Source organism: Mastacembelus armatus, chromosome 19, assembly GCF_900324485.2.
Source record: "Mastacembelus armatus chromosome 19, fMasArm1.2, whole genome shotgun sequence".
Taxonomy (NCBI): Eukaryota; Metazoa; Chordata; class Actinopteri; order Synbranchiformes; family Mastacembelidae; genus Mastacembelus; species Mastacembelus armatus.
In genome coordinates this window covers 13,450,792-13,467,616 of record NC_046651.1, presented here as the reverse complement: position 1 = coordinate 13,467,616, position 16,825 = coordinate 13,450,792, and the positions used below count along the sequence as shown (strand labels likewise).

The 16,825-nt window shown below is 40.0% G+C and overlaps 1 protein-coding gene across 4 annotated transcripts in view; it reads left to right on the top strand.

Moving 5' to 3' along the window:
* The window catches only part of LOC113135550 (zinc finger MIZ domain-containing protein 1-like), a 97,214-nt gene that overhangs the window by 9,598 nt on the left and 70,791 nt on the right, over nucleotides 1-16,825 (top strand). The gene's annotated exons all lie outside the window — the stretch shown is intronic.

Below are 16,825 nucleotides of genomic sequence, written 5' to 3'. Positions count from 1 at the left end.
TATTTTTATGTTAGACTCCATTCAGTCTGTCACAGTAAATTTTGCCTGACTTGTCATATTGTAAATCATTACATTTTATTATTCTACATATTATCGTACATCATTAAATGCTGCTTATGATCTCAAAAGGCAGGAGAAGGATTCCGTTTTTATCCTTGTGATCTCTATATTTGTTTGTTTTTGACAAGTTGGGATGATATTAGCTGTACAGTGTTTCCTGGATGTTTTCAATAAATTTTAATTGGGAGGAGAATGGGTAATGTCACCAGCGTTTGCTTTGAAGAAAACCCCTTTCAAAAGAACCGGCAGCCTTCCAAGAGCTGAAGAATGCCTGTGAAAACCTTCACATTTCACAAGCCATTCTTCACTTTTTTGTTTTCTTACTTGTTTGGGATCAAAGAAAACGATGTGTAGTGATGGAAAGTTTGACTTCATTTCTGGCAAGTGGCTTCTTTGGAACTAGTGCAGGAGAAAGAAAAAAAAAACACATTTGATTCATCTCAATCGGGTGCTCAGTGCTGCAGCAGGATGGACTTGTGGTGACTGATGAAAGAGTAATCGGTTCTGCATGCTTCTCATACACTTGCTGTCCAAACTCAGAGTGACTGACTGTAGGCTTACTTGTAGCAGAGCTCAGCTGACACAATATTATTCATAAATATCCTAATGTTTAGTTCGGTCCCTCATTCATTAGTAAGTGGCACGAATCATTACTCCCAAATCACTAAAAAGATTAGTTCGGAATGAATGAACTTTTCATGCCTTCCGCACTTCCACAGCTCTCAGACAACAATACTATTGTTAGGCTTTATTTTTTTTTCTCCCCTCATGAATTTTCAGCAGTTAAATCAACTTATGGCAGAAAGCTGTCATACATGCGTTCTGCCACCTTGAGCACAAGGACTAGGTGCAAAGCCTCACATGTCTGAGCAGTTGTTTCATTTGTCTACAAAATTGCCTGTTTGCAGAAGCCCTGAATGTTGTGTCCCTCAATTTGTACGTGAAACACGTCAAACCAAATAAAGCCTCAAAGATTTTCCTAATGTTTATTGCAGCGAAATCACATTTCAGTGTTATTTATGCTACTTTCTATACCTGAAGACATAATTTCATCCTTAATCTTTTATTAAATGCTCTCACTCACTATATATTATGAATTTTAGTATGCCAGGAGTTTTAAGCAGGAAAGTATGAATTATTTGTGTCATTACTTTTGCTGCTGTTAGGAAATGTTTTGCATAATAAACGGTGAAGGCAACAAGTGAAAAATTAATGAGCAATATTTTTCATAGATATAGTTTATGATGCATGTGGCATGATGTTTGCTGATGAGTGAAAAAACACTATTCTCTTTGAAATGATTGTCAACCATCAATTTTCATAATGTCATTGTTCACCTTCTGAGTATTTTGTTTCCATTAATCGCCACAGTTTGTATTATCATGTTAATTTACTCTACAAGAGTCTCGCTGCAGTGTGAAATTTTAAGAACAATGAGGATGAAATCCAAGAAGGAGGGGCTCATATCAGCAGAATGGGATATTAGAGAAGAGTAGTCTACACTTTGCTGAACTCCCAAAGCTTCTTTTTTAATATTTAGCTCCTGTCAGTTAAAATCAAAAAGTTTCTCACTTTCTAAAGCTCAGACGGAGAAAGAGAGTGGGGGGGAAACTGCTTCATGGGTGAAAGCCCTCACACATGAATATTTAATGGTTGCATTTTAACCAGAGTCATAAAATCCAAGAGGATGTGGCTGAAAAGAGAGCAGTGAGGAGTGTGCAAAGTAGGCTGCATTGTTTCTTTAAAGTCTGAGCTGGATGCCTGAAAGTCATGTAACCCTTTTCTGCCTGCACAGTGAATCAAATATGTGGATTGTGTCGGGCTAATTTAATGCCCGGGCCACGTTTAGCAGCATGTTGCCGCCTGTTTTTGCAGGGTAAGCAGCTTGTTCTACAGCAGCATGAAGAAATCTTGGACCTTAAGGGGCTAAATTGAAAATGTTTCATTTTGACACTTCCTCAATACACTCAGGAAAATGAATTTGATACACTTAATCCATTTGGCCAGTTGACCAGATTCAGAGGGAACATCTATTCAATAAACATCAATTTTAGCTTAATAGAGTTTGAGCTCAAAAATGAGAATATGTGTGGATACTTAATATGCAACCTCTTCTTCTTCTAGTCTTGTCATGCATTTTTAAAATTCTGTTCAACCCTCTGCTGAGCCAGACTCACAGCAGACACTGAGCTGATTGTTAAGTTTGATAAAGCTCTGTATTTGTTCGGTGGGGTTATTTTTTTTGTGTGTATGTAATCTTTACTTCAGTGAAGTAATCATTTGTCATCCAATATTGAATCCAGTTAAATGGACTCATAAATTGCAATCACTTAACTCAACCCAACTATTACATTTAATATTGCTTTGTGGAAAAGGTCAGTCGGTAGTGGATCAGGTTTCAGCAACACAGATAATTCAGCTGCCTTTTATGAGTCTTTTTAAACTGTGGAAAAATCAGCAGCCAGGCAGAGTGACTGTATGGTACTTAATAGCAGCAACACAGGATACACAGCAGCTACTGTTTATGCTTTCTAACTGTAGATATCCTTAATGCAGTGTTTACAGTGTGTGTGGTTGGCAGGTTGCAGATAAACCACAGTTGATGCCCTTAAGGGAAATACAATAAAAAGCTTTCCCCACTGAAAGGTCCAAAGTGCATTTGTCCACCCTGCACAGCAACAATAGAGTGGTTGTGCAAACGGAGCCATCAGCAGCGCTGGAAAACCAGCTTATCAGGAGGCAGGGTGCATGGAGGAGTGGGTAGGGTGGTGGTGGTGGTGGTGGGAAGGAGGAGGGGTGGGGGGTGAGCGGCGGTAACTCTGTGTCTACACAGGAGGCCTTCAGGCACCATATTGAGTTGTTGGTCATCTGCCTTTTGGAAGTACTCAGAGACCACTACACCACAATGTAGCAAAATTGTGCGTGTAAAAGTTGAAAAAGAGAATTAAAGCATTAAAAGTAAAATGGGCGTATAATGTGAGTAAAATACTCTGGATTGATTAGTATAGGACTGTATCTATTCTGTGACATGTGCATGAGATGGAAAACTGAAAAGAAAACATGGCTAAAATGCTTTCTGTGTGTTTGAGTGTATGTGACGGTGGATGTGGCGTTCAGTGGCACACGACATCTCAGTCCATTTAGAAGCAGTTTGTTTGTTGAGGCTGCACAGACAGCCACTTCCTTTGTGAGCACATTTTATGAATATATGTGTTTACAATGTGTGTTATTTATGTAATAATGCACAATGAGCCCCAGTACAGGAAATCTTTCCTTTGTGAGAATCAAATAATGATGCCTACTACAACTTGGCAACAAAAAAAAACAAAAAAAAAAAAAAAAGAATTCATATTAAATTACCTTACAGCCATATCCTTATATGACCACAACACAAGTCCTTTGAATGGTAGTAGGGCTGCAGCTAATGCTTACAAATTATTGATTAATATGCTGATTATTTGAATATTTCAGTTTACAATTGTATTTCCGATTACAGTTGTATCATTAAAAATGATAAAATACTCCATTTGGTGATAAAATAAATTTGCCATGTAATGAGAAGCCTGGGTCAATCAATACAGGGTATCAGCAGACTCATAGCGAGATGTAGAGCTGAAAGAAGTAACCGATTAGTTGACATAGACATAGAAACAAACAGCAATCATTTTTATAACAAATCATTTATTTTCTTAATCCTTATTTGCTTATTCAAGATAGTCACACTGATAAGAAAGATGTCTTTAACAGGAACGCTGTGATTACGTTCAAAGAAATAAACATATTCAGGCCTGGAAGCTGCCCAGTACAACATAGTGTGACCTGCTGAAGCCTCTGAGCGGCTCCACTGGAGCAGCTGGGGTTAAAGGCACCACAGTGGCGCTAATGAGGGAGGGGCATGGGCTGTCCCCCCCCCCCCCCTCTTGTCTCACCCAAATTTAATCCTGCGAGTTTTGGGATTGAGCCAACAACCTTCCTACCTTCTAACCTTCCTAACCTTTAGGCAACCACTGAAAAGCAGAAGTTCCAAACTATTCCCTGATTTCCGTAGTATTTGACACTTTAAAGTTTTTCATTTGAGTATTCCTTTATTCCCTCACCTGCAATAGTACTGGGTAGATGTTAAATGCCTGTGACTGGACAGGTTCAGTGAACAGGACTATCAGCGTGTCAATATTTACATTACTTTGTCTACCCAGCAATACATTTTCTTACTGCCTGTCTGCAAAAGCAAAAACCATTTGAATCTTTGCTCATTTCTCACACAGGAGTAGCACTGATTTTAAGCAGTGCAGTTTGTTGGTGGCAGATATTTTTTCCTTTTTCTGAGTTGTTTGAGAGGTTGAAGGAATGCGTTGTGTGCTCAAAGAGTTTACTCACTTGCAAGATAGTATGTAGTGCTTTCACTGCATTTCCTTTGGGACACAACACTTGGAAAAAAAAGGAAATCTCAAGGTGCCTGTGCTAGGCTTTAGATGTGACTCTGGCTTGGTAAATATTTAGAGAGCAAACATTTTGATACCAGCAGGGATTATAGTTGAGGGAAACATGTTTTTCTAAGGATGTAAATGTCAGTGTATTGCAAGGCATAATATGACAATTTTTATTTTAATACCAGTCTGCAAAAAAAAAACCAAAAAAAAACCGCAGTTTAGCAACTCAAATCCCACAGAGGAAATCAGATTGTTTGTTCCAGGTCCAGGTTATTTTGGTGATGCTCGCCCACTGAAACTCATTCTTTTTGTTCAAAAACCATCCAATTCATCAGCAGGGATTGTTGCCACCCACAAACAACCAACATATTTGTTCTGCTGCTTCACCTTGTTGCCTTTGTGCCAAAGGTGGATGTTAAACATGTCAAGTGCTATCTGCCTCATTGACTTGGTCACTGAATATTCATGTGCCTTGATACTGGTGTCACCCTTCAGCCAACCATGTACAGAACCAGCAGCAGCCTACACAAGCTTGATCCTTTGACTTGCATTACATTCCTATGTCCACTTACACCTCACGTTTTTGTTTGTTTTCTAACAAGGTAGTGGTTTACCCGAAGCCGACAATCACTTCCTGTTCCAATTTGTGTAGCAAGCTGTGCTGCTTTTCGCTCTTAGCAGCTCTGGGATGAGTCAGTGAAGGCACCCTGTGAAGAAGAGAAGGAAGGAGGGGGGAGGAGAGCGGGTTTAACCCCATGTTCTGCAGTCATGCCCATTTACTCCCCTTGACACCTCCAGGGACGCGCTCTGACCTCTGCAGGGATCTTGCTCCCTCTTTACTCTCACTCATGCGTTTCCTCTCTGCTCCAAGGAAACCACACCAAATTCCTTGTGCATCACAAGAGCTTTCGGGAGGCTCCCGTCAGTGCTCAGCCTCATCCAGACTGGCGTGACTGTTGTTTGGCAGCACTGCTGAACTGCAGTGTGGGGTCACATTCACTTAGCATGGCAGTGGAGATTGCAGTGGTTGTTTCATTACATATATGTTTCCCATGTTAACATGAAAAGCTCATGCTCATTGTTGCTCCTTGTGTCAGATGAAAGGCACCCTCTACAGGCTGTACACTGTCAGCTTGACACTGTCAGCATGGTTAATGCTGTAGATTAATAATTTGCAGGGTGTTGCAGTGATATTTGAGCAGTGGTGGAAGAAGATTTCAGGTCCTTACTGTAGTGAATGAGGAAATTCCACAATTTGGAAATGCTCCATTACAAGGTCTACAAGTTCTATATTCAAACTTTACTCATACACATTTAAGGTATTTTACTTGAATATTATCCTTTCATGCCAGTTTACATGTCTGCTCCACTACATTAATCTGACACCTGACAAATACTATGCTTTGTATATATTAGACTGTCCACTAGAATGTATATGATCTGTGGATTATTGTTATTATAAGTAACATTTTCAGTGAGGGACCTTTAATTGAGGTATAATATTTGTGGTGTTAGTATCTTATTTTTACTTAAAGAATCTTAATGTTTATGTGCGGGTCAGGTGATTGTTTGGTCACTTTAAGGGAACACAATGAAAACTGTAAGCACAACACTGCCAAATTAGCCAGTTATCTGGGAAATTATTGCCTATTTACCCAAAACAAAGCAACATTAACATTAGCACTTATTTGCAGTAATGCCTCTGTCCACCTGATAAATGTAAATTCAATATTATTTTTTTTCTTTTGTGTCCACAGACTCTTTAGGGAAATATTTGCTTCAGAACATGTATTTAGTATGCTTTATTTGAAAGTAGTATTTTAATGTGGTTTCACATTATACGCTTTTAAGTAGTTTATCCTATTGCCTAACAATGTGTCATGTTTGAAATGACATGACTGGAGAATGTATCTTTCAGATGAAAATGTTTAAATTAAAATAACTACATTTCCCTCTGAAATGTAGTCAATAGTAAAAAAATAAAGTATCACGAAATACTGAAGTGCAAGTACCCTTAAATTGTACTTAAGCACTGTACTTGAGAAAACATCCTCAGTTACTTTGCACTACTAGATTGTGAGGAGCAGGGCCTGAGTCCAAGCTCTTAAGTCCTGATACATGAGACTTTGGATGCAGCAAAGGGAATTTTATCTCCTGTCATCTCCCTGTTGATTAGTATTGATTGGTCTGGCTGAATTGGGCCCCTGAATGGAAGTTGCATCAAATAATCCCTCATTCTAGTTTCCCAAATCCATTGTGAGGGCTGGAGAATGACTGCATCAGTGGCTTTCTGCAAGCTGAAACATTTCCTGCAGAGGTCAATAAAAGAGGTTTTCTAGCCTCAGTGTTTTACCTCTTAATGAGACCAGGGGAACGTTGACCTACTGAGTAACTGTGACAAACATAGCTGAGGGGGAGCTGACTGTTGCCCAGCCCCCTTTTTCACTCTGGTGGTCTAAAAAAACTCACTGCACCTGTGGTTTGTATAGACATACATCTCTTCCCAGACAAAATGAGGAATTCAATGCAGCTTGGAAGGATCCCCCTGCAGTGCATGGATGACACGGTCTGCTGTGCCATTCCTGCCGCCACTGCTGCTGCTGGTTGGCTTTCGATGGGGGCAGCTTGAGTGTAATGATGAAATGGAAAAGTTCCAGTGCAGTGAACACTTGCACGCAGAAGGTAATTGGAGATTGCCACCAAAGAACTCCACACGATATGCTTTCAATTCCACTCCACAGAGAGACAGACCACAAAGTTTGATTATGTTTGCTCTTAACCAAATGCCTGCTGTAGTCGAGCGAAAATAGGATCCTGCTCAGACAGGGTGCAAGGTGGGAAGGAGAGAAGGCAGCAGCCTGGGATGAATGAACATATTTTTCAATCTGTTTTACTATGAATGTAGCAGCAACATTATTATTTTGGTCTGGTTCAATTTCATTTTTTTCCCCACTGTTTGGTGTTTTGAAAACACAAGGACACACACAGGAGTCAGCACAAATAGGTTCTGGCATCTTATTCTTAATTTATGAGACCTGAGTGTCGTGTATTAAATGATTGACAGGTTACGGCTTGCTTGGGATTCCTACGTTTGTTTAGCATTGTTTATTGTTTTGAGAGCAGGTGTTTGAGGCTCATATTAGCCTTATTTAATTAAGTAAAGACTTCAGATTGGTGGTTTAATACAGGAGGATCGGAGCATGTTCAGTGGAAAGCAGATGAATGATTGATAAGAGAAGCAAGGCTGCTTGAAGCCCTGCTCCGAGTGCATCAATAATAAAGGACTCTTTTAGGGCCTCAGTGGTATATGGAAGACAAGAGATTCACCTCCTGGATTTAGCATCATTTTTTTGGTTTTGTTGTACATTTCCTATTGTATGGTTTATAATCTTCCATACTAAATATTATATCTTCAATGCTAAAACAACAATTATATCATTTATTCAATTTTGGAAAAGCATGTAAATTTAGTTTGTGCAGCACCAGCAGTCTCAGGGACAAGTTCAAGCCTGTTAGTCAGTTTCATAAAGTCCCTTTGAAGTTATTGTTAAAATAAACAGAAATTTGGTTTTTAGATGTGTTATGCTGATACAGTGTAGGTGGATTTTACAGTGGCACATAGTTGTTACTGTCTGTTTGAGGTCTTTGTGCAAAGCTAAGTTAACAGGATGTTGGCTATTGCTTAATTTTTAATGGACAGTTATGAAAGTTGTGTTGGTTGCTTTCTGTTTTCCTCATTTTTAATTTCCTCTTCATCTTTGATTTGTTAATTGACGTAAATGACATTAACAACCTGTTAACCACATCATAGATACCGCCCAATTAGGATTCATTTAGCTCTTGCCCAGTTATTCAGTAGTAACTGGCTCATTTCACTCCACAAGGTTGTGCTCATGGCAGTGCTCAAAGTTTGACTGTTCACTTTTGAGTTATGAGTGGCAGAGGTGCCAAAACACGTAAGAGATGTTGGAAGAGGAAAAAGGGAGATGGGGAGCTGTGTTTTGGCAGTGTTGTTGTTCTGTGAAGCTGCCTCTCCTGTCTGCAGTGTAGATCCTGCTGCTCTGTGTGTGTCTGTCAGGCTCCATGTCATCCTGCCATTGTTCAGGCTAGAAACCAGCACAGTCACCCATTGTTCTACACTCAGATCTACAGCTACAGCTTGTTCTGCCCAGTATCTCTGTACTTTGTCATGTTTGTAAAATGGAGTGTCATCTCTCAGCAATGATAAGAGGTCGCCACAGGTCCTGCTACCTCTGCTGTCTTTGTGCTTTGGAAGTTACAACAATTTATCCTACGGACTTGCTGTGATTAGTTCAAACACATTTCGGCCTCTGCTCGAGCCAAGTAGTCCTAAAACTGTATAATGGAAATGGACCAAAAATGGATCAAAGTTATTCCTCCCTCCCTCCCTGTTTAAAGGGAGCAACATGTTGATCTCAGCCACCAGCTCAGCGTAGCGGTTGACGATTCCTCTGGCTCATGGGAAAATATTTTGCCTGAGATGTCCTGATATTTGTTTTCCAAACAGTACTTGTCTGACTTCATGTTAAGGGACAGTGAGGATTTTAGTGTGTTCAGTTAGTTTTCTGTTATATGGTGGTGTTGATGCAGGCTGACTTCTCTGTACGTGAGCTGACTGTGTGTTTCCTTCATGTGGTTTTACTTCATGCGGTAACAAAACACTTTAAGTTTCCTGTTCTGTCTCTTTGGCCTGGCCAGGCTTTGTGTCCCATTCAATGGCAACGCCGTTTGGCTCCTGGACAGGCTATAGCAAATAACCTTTAGTTCAGAAGGGATAATAATTTTTCTCACTAAGATGTTCACACTTATGAAAACATACAGTTCTTTTCCTAGCCAATATTTTCACCTGTTACACTCTAGTCCTGACCCATTCTTACTGAGCAATATAAATGATTATTCTTTCATTCCATCCTGCTAAGCAGCTCACAAGAGGAAAATTGCAGTGTAATATATACTGTATTTGTTCTTCTAATGTCCACTGGACTTAAAGTAGTGTTGCAGGAGAGGTTATTTACGCCTGCAGTTGGGGCACTTCCAAGGCTCAGATAGACATGATACTTTCCTGGTTGCATCTTTAGTATGAAAGATGAGCAGGTCATTAGAAACAGTCATATGCTTTGACGAAAAGGCAATGGTACAAGTTTGTGCACATAAAGATTAGGATGAAAAGTCACTCCATTGACAAGGAACGTAATCACGTTTAAAGTTGTCGTGTGCATTGCTGAAGGCAAGCTCCAAGGTTTTTCATCAGTTTGCATTCATTATTTTTGGCCACTTGGAGTCAGTGTAACAATGAGTAAAAACACATATTGTCTTTATAAATTTGTTATCATCAAAAATCTGCCTATTTTAAACATCCAGGCAACACAGAGCAACTTCATAACTTATTTAGAGTTGTGTTTATGGCAATAATTGCAGTCCAGTATTCACTCTCTTTTTGGCTCTCATTTGGTCTCCACCCTATACTGAGGGGAATGAATTGTTTCATAGTCCATATTAATATGTAGTATGCATGGGTTTTGCACAGAGCCTATGTGTATATTTTGGGTCTTCACATCCTTCTAATTCAAGACAAAACCCAAGCAACAATTTGAATGTGATCATCATTTTATTGAATTTGTAATTTGTCCTTGATTGATGCTATGTGCTGAAGAACAAATAGCTCTGGTGACTGAAATGGTTCAGATGTTTTTCACCAATATGCTGCCAGACTTTATCCACCCAACGTTTCCTTCGCTATGACACAAGGACAGACTGCAGATGAAAATCACCTATCTGTGGTGAACCCCAGGAAGCAGAGCCCATCTCCTCTCAAGGCGACCTGTCACCGTGGCTATTAAGACTAATAGCAGGAGCCTGTGATAAGCACAGTTAGCTGAATTCATGACCCGAGTGGCCAGAGCAGCAAGATCATTTCTACTTGTGTGTTTTTCTGCTGATGCGTTTAATTTTTATCCTGTCCGGTGCTGTGACACAAGAGGGAAACCAGAGAGTGCCAGAAAGAGAGAGGAAACTAGGGAGAAAAAGTGAAATATTGATTGGTACTATCCAGGGCGAAAGCGCTGCAATGGCAAGGGTACATGATATTCCCTCATATGACACAAATAAAGTCCTCACTGTAGCATCGATTGCTTGAGACTCAAATCCATCCCTCCATACCCCTGATGCTATTCTTCAAGGCAAATAATATAAAAATGAAAAGTTATATTTCCATAAATCATATTCAGAAAAAAGCCTAATTGAGTTGTGCAGTGGGGTCTCTTAAAGGGTCAGTTAAATTACAAAAACATATCTCTAGTGGTATCTGTGCATTTTGTTTGCTCAGGCTTCTGATATTTGTGTCACAACCTCAACACAACAGATGTGAATGAAACGCTCATGAAATAAGGACCAAATAAAGTCATTGTATTTCTTCTGCTGATTCCCTGATACATTTTGAAGATAGGGCAATCCTTTACCTTTCCTTGTCCCACATTACCTCTCTAACTATACTTCCCATTAAAAACCAGCCAGATATTTTCAACCATCAGATGCTTGTGCCCCTCCTTCCCCTACACACTGTGCCACCACATGGCTGGTATTAACCGATTTCCTGGAGATCACTGGAGGATGCCATTGGAGCACTTGTGCTCCTCTTTCTCCCTCTCATTCAGCCTGCGTAGAGTGGCCTGCTTAATGCATTGTAATGGTTGACCATTATTTACGCAGGGGATAAACAAAGAGAAGCAAAGAATTGATGGAGTAATCCACTCTCGCAGTCATTAGGCATTGAGATAGAGGAGCTGGTGGGAGCAGCCTCCTTCTTATGCCTCTCGAGTCGAGCAGCTAATGGAAATGGGACTCATTAAGACACCTTATACTCCGACGCACCCAAGATCATGAGCAATTGCTAATTGATTGTCGTTAGCGCTCTTGCAATGAGACGCTCTGCCTGTTTTCTCATTTGTTATGAACGGCTTTGTTTTCTTCCCCCGTCTCCTTCACTTCATTATTGATGTTGCTGTTTTTCGTTCTTTTTTCCCTTTTGCCTCCAGAGTTTTCTGCAACTGAGTCATCTTAACACTGTTTTACCTGGTTAGCTGAAGTAAAACCAATCCCGAGGAATCCCACATGGGCAATTCTGTGTAAAATTTGAAGCATTTCCTTTAATTACAAGGTAGCAATGTTTTAAAAACCAATATTCTAGGTGACTGTATATGCATGAAACACACATGACGTAGGCTAGTGTAAAAGGGCAGATGTAGAAAATGTGCTTCAGCCAGCATAGTCATGGTTGAATAGCAGGGAGAGGCAGGTCTCCCCATGATGTTTCGGTTATTGGCTCTGGAAATTCCTTCCTCTTTCCTCTGGAACCAGCAGATTGTGTTCATCTCAGCCTTTAATCATTTTTTCCCTCCCAACAGTAATGTGCTCTCTTTTCCCTCCCTAGATTCCTCTGTGTATATGTCTGCCACTGCCACCCACCCCCACCCACCCCCTTCTTCGTCCTCATTGCTTTTTCTTTTTTCCTTATTATGAGGAAGGAGGAAGAAAAGATAAGAGAGGGAGATAAAGGGGCTGAAAATGCAAATCCAGGTTTGGTTCTTTCTTGTGACATATCAGGCCTCATTACACCCACTTCCTTTGCAGTTGGCTGGACGATCTCCCCTCTGTTTCTCTGTTTGGCTTGTCTCCTATATTATGAAGTCTTTCACCTCTAGTAAGCCCTCCGCTGCTCCTGGGCTCATGAAATGGTGAGAACAGCTAGGTGACCAGAGAGGAATCTCTGGCTGCAGGGCATGCAATTTGCTTTGCAGATGAAGCAGGACAGAGTAGGGCAGGTAGGGGGGCATCATTTTTATATCTGTGGTCAGACGGTACAGCATTTCTTTGCTTTAGCACTCTGCAAGCAGCCTACCTCTGTCTCTCTCATGGGAGTTGCTATCACCTTGTCTCTCTGATAGGGAAATGCTGGAAACAAAGGAAGAAAAATACAGGCGCCGTCTTGGACTGCTCTTGCTTTTGAAACAAGATATACAGTAGAGAGAGGAGGAGGAGAAACAACATCGAAGCCATAAATTCATCAAATCTCACAAGCTTTGACTCACTGTTTTGAATGAGAAAAAAACATATATATGACTTCAGGGTTTTGAAGTCATATTCTTGTTTCATACAACTTGGGTCTTATTTTCATGATTTTGGCCATTATTCAAATGAGTAATCATATAGAGCTAGATAACTATTCTGCCACTCTTTTTGCCAACCTTCTATATATTTGGATCAAATGACAATCCCAAGAGCAACATGCCCATAGGAGAAAAAAGCAGTGTGTCAGCTTCTGCTGTGACCAGATCTTAACGAAATGATTACTGTTTGCTGTAAACATCCCTAACATTGCATGTGCTTGTTTTCATTTGCAGTAGTTTAGATAATCTGACCAAACTGTTATCTTGTTCGCAAACTGTCTGATCCTTTGACTTTTGTTACGTGATCATAACTGACATTTTAATAAAGCATTAAATTAACTATTTGAAATTATTCTTAAATGAAAGAATAACGGTTTGGGTCTTACAATCATCATTCAATTATTATACTTTTTTTTAGGTGATCCACAATATAACAGGAACTAGAGGGCAAACACACTAGGAAGTAAATTACCTGCATTTGCATAAATAAGACACATAATTGGTAGTTGCTGTGGTACTGATGTGCTGGCACACATGTATACAATTGCACAGTTTTGCAGTAGACTGGGTTTGCCTGCTTATGTATACATTATGTGAGGCTCCACATAATTACAGCAGCAGTGGTTAACTAGATGGTGGTATTAGTGTTAATCAGCAGAGAGTGACGATCGGGGAGCTAACTGAGCTAGTGCCTCACACTCTAAGTGTATCACACTGGAAACCATTATCTCTGAACCTGTAATCATCACTGCAGCACTCACTCATTGCAGTGATGAACTTCATGTTTATGGCTTTGCCCTGTGAAAAATGTGACTGTCTAATGAAATCACTCCATATAGATGTCTTCTGAGTATAGTATGCCAAGGACAACATTAAAATGGTTATGACCTGCTTTAGTTTCTTATTCTAGAAATAATAATTAACAGATTGATTTAATGTGGAAATTATGTAACCCTACAAAAGTCTATACAAAACATGTAATTTGAAAGATGGGTGAAGAAGAATTAGCATCCCATTAATTATTTAGTCTATAGCCACATTATTAGTGTATATGTAAACAGGCTGTGAGGCGAAATGATTGCCAGCATGATATTTGCACACACTTCTGTTTATATCTTCTTCTTTTCCTTGTCTCTCTGCTGAAAATCATTAGATTGTCAGTCCTACATTTCCAGTTCCAGCATTGCAGCTTTGATTTCAAGTGTCTTTGTTGGGTGTCTTTTGAAAAGCAGAGATGCATATCCTGGTTGAGCTTGCATGTCTTGAGCATATCAACAACAGGAAGCAGCCTGAAGGAGGCGTCATGATTTCTGTGCCAAGGTAACACCAAGTGGAAGTGGAGCACTGCTGGGAGAGGTGAATGGGAGGTGAAAAGTTTCAGAGCTAGTATTTACTGAGAACAAAATGGTATGATTAAAACAGCATTTTCACACAGCTCTCTATTTCTGTCTGCTATTTTAGACTTGTCATCAATGCTTCATCTCAAACAAAAGCTATCGGGAAACATTTTTTGAAGGTCTGCTGAAGTTTTGGAGGAAGTATTACTGTACAATAATGAATTTCACTCTGCAGTGCATGTTTGTGATTCTTAGTCATTTTATCACCTTAGCTCATTGTGTTTTTTTTTAAATAGAGGTAAAAAAAAAAAAAAAAAACAACACTTTAATCCTTTTTCTCAAGTTGTTCACAAGCTTCATGCCCGTGTACATTAAAAATCTATTGTATTTACCAGTTAAAATGCAAATGTGGCCCACTGAGAATAATGGCCCCTGAGAGCTGGCTGAGTGGACAGACAGCCTGCAGCTCTCAAGAGCTTTTCCCACAGTGTTGAGAGCAGAGCCAGGTGAGCATTACTCCATAGGTGTCCCTCTTCTGCCATTGTCCAGCCATACCAGGTGGTGTGTAGCTCCCACCACCCACCTGACTCACCAGCAGGTTTCATGGCCACTGCACAGAATGACCGTTCTGCATGTAGACACTGAAACCTGGTGCTGGGGGGGTGGGGGCTTGTCCAGCTCTAGTGGCTACAGCAACAATGGGGATTTTGACTCCATGAGGACCCAATTAAACTTGGGAGGGCCTCTCTGAATGAATAACAATGCTAAATGCACCTCTGTGCCTGGTTTAAAAGAGTTGTGCTGGTCTGTCTTAAGACAATTTACTCCAAATTCCTGTTTTCTGCCATATCAGGAGGTTTAAAATCCCATCTTATCGTATCATCTTCTAAAGTTTTTTTTTTTCCCCTAGCAAAGGCTTGATGCCATCTTTTGAACATTCTGATGACTTGGCTTTATGTAACATCAAACAGTTTCTGCATAGGCATAAGCTTGTTGTGCACAGTTCCCACCTATTATGACATTTTCAGATTTTGGAATATGTTTTTCATTTTTTCTAATGATCTTATAGTAAAGAAATGTCTTGATTTACATTTTTAACATCTTTTTTTTTTTTTTCTCTCTGTCTTAGAAGATATACTGTCACTTGACACTCAAAGTTTATTTTCCTCTGTCAGGTGGTAATTCAGGGAGAAACTTCTTTAATTAGATAACAGGCTCCTGTGTTTCAGATTTGCACTTTGCTGGCAGTTTATCAATTACTGCTTGTGGTTTCATACTGCCAGTCAGTCTTTGTCTGGGTGCTCGAGCCTCCTCCTCGCTGCACTGCAGAGCTGTGTTATTGTACTTAAACAAATCAATTCTGTTGCAGTTGAGCTTTTTTTTTCCCCTCCATCCCCCGTCATTATGAACTGTTTGCAGTGCAGAGCACATTGATTTTTCACAGCCCTGGAAAAGCTGTTGATGAATAGCACTGAGGTATCTGGGGAGAATCTGGCTTTAAAAAGGAGGCACCCAGCGTCAACCCCTCCTCCTCCTCTTCTCTCCTGACCCATTGAGCCCCCAGCGCTCCTCCACTTTCTCTTTTCAGAGAGCGGCACTTCCAACAGGGGAGAAATTCTGCCTGAAAAATCTTCCAATGATAAAAAAGACGATTTTTAAAAAAAAAAGTGCAAGGCACAAGGGACTTACTTCTCCCGCTGAATGTGAAAAATACACCTTGTGGTTAGACAGTTTTTATATTTGGAGCATTAGCCTTGTCCATGGCTACCGTGCTGTGTGTCACTAAGCAGATGCCAGATGAAAAAAGATACTTCAACAAGATATAGCTACAGACTTTAAGGTAGGAGGGATAAAGGAGGGGAAGAGGGTGGGATAGCATTTCTTAACTACATATACACTCCACAATATATTCACTAAGTTACATCAAACAACCCAAGGACGTTTTTATTCTTTCTTAGCTTCTGTCATTCACTTCCAGCTTTCTCCTACAGTCCAAAGACATGCACTTTGGGGTTAGGTTAGCTGGTGACTCCAGGTGTAGATGTAAATGTGAGCCTGAGTGTGTCTGTCTTTTTGTGTTGGCCCTGTGATGGACTGGCCATCTGTCCAGGGTGTACCCTGCCTCATGCCCAGTGGATAAGCAGTAGATATCGTTTGGATGGATGTTTTTACCTCCTCACAAAGATCTGAGTAATATCTTTCAGCATGCAAATTTTTGTACACTTGAGGTCTTACATATATAATACAAAATAAAATTACAGCGTTCAGATTATTTTGGTTATTCTCGGATGACAGCAGAGGCACACAGGATTTATGCAAAGATAACACATGCTTGTAATTCTAACATCTCACAGTGATTAATTAAAGGAATATTAGTCTCTGTATGTATTTGTTTAGGCAAACATAGATAAGACAATTATTAATTGTGCAGCCTCTGCAAAATAATTCACATTCTCACTTTATTTTAGATATGTTGTAAAACTTAGTTACATTTTATGGCACTATTATATTCTATATTCATTTATTCAGCTCTTAACTGGCATCTTCGTAATGCTTTCTCAAACATTAATTTTCACCTTTTGCATGTCAGTAATCACTAATATGGTGATTCTGAAGGGTCTGGATGTCACCAGGTGTACACATCAGCCCTGCCAGCCAGGATAAGTGCTAAACTATGGTGAAGGCCTCTCTTAATAGGCTTATCTGTCAATTGGGAGTGAATTGTGAATGTACAATGGCAGTGAACTTACTGTCTGCTGGATGTTTATGATGCCATGCTGATCATGTCAAGTATCGGCCGCTCTTTTGATTC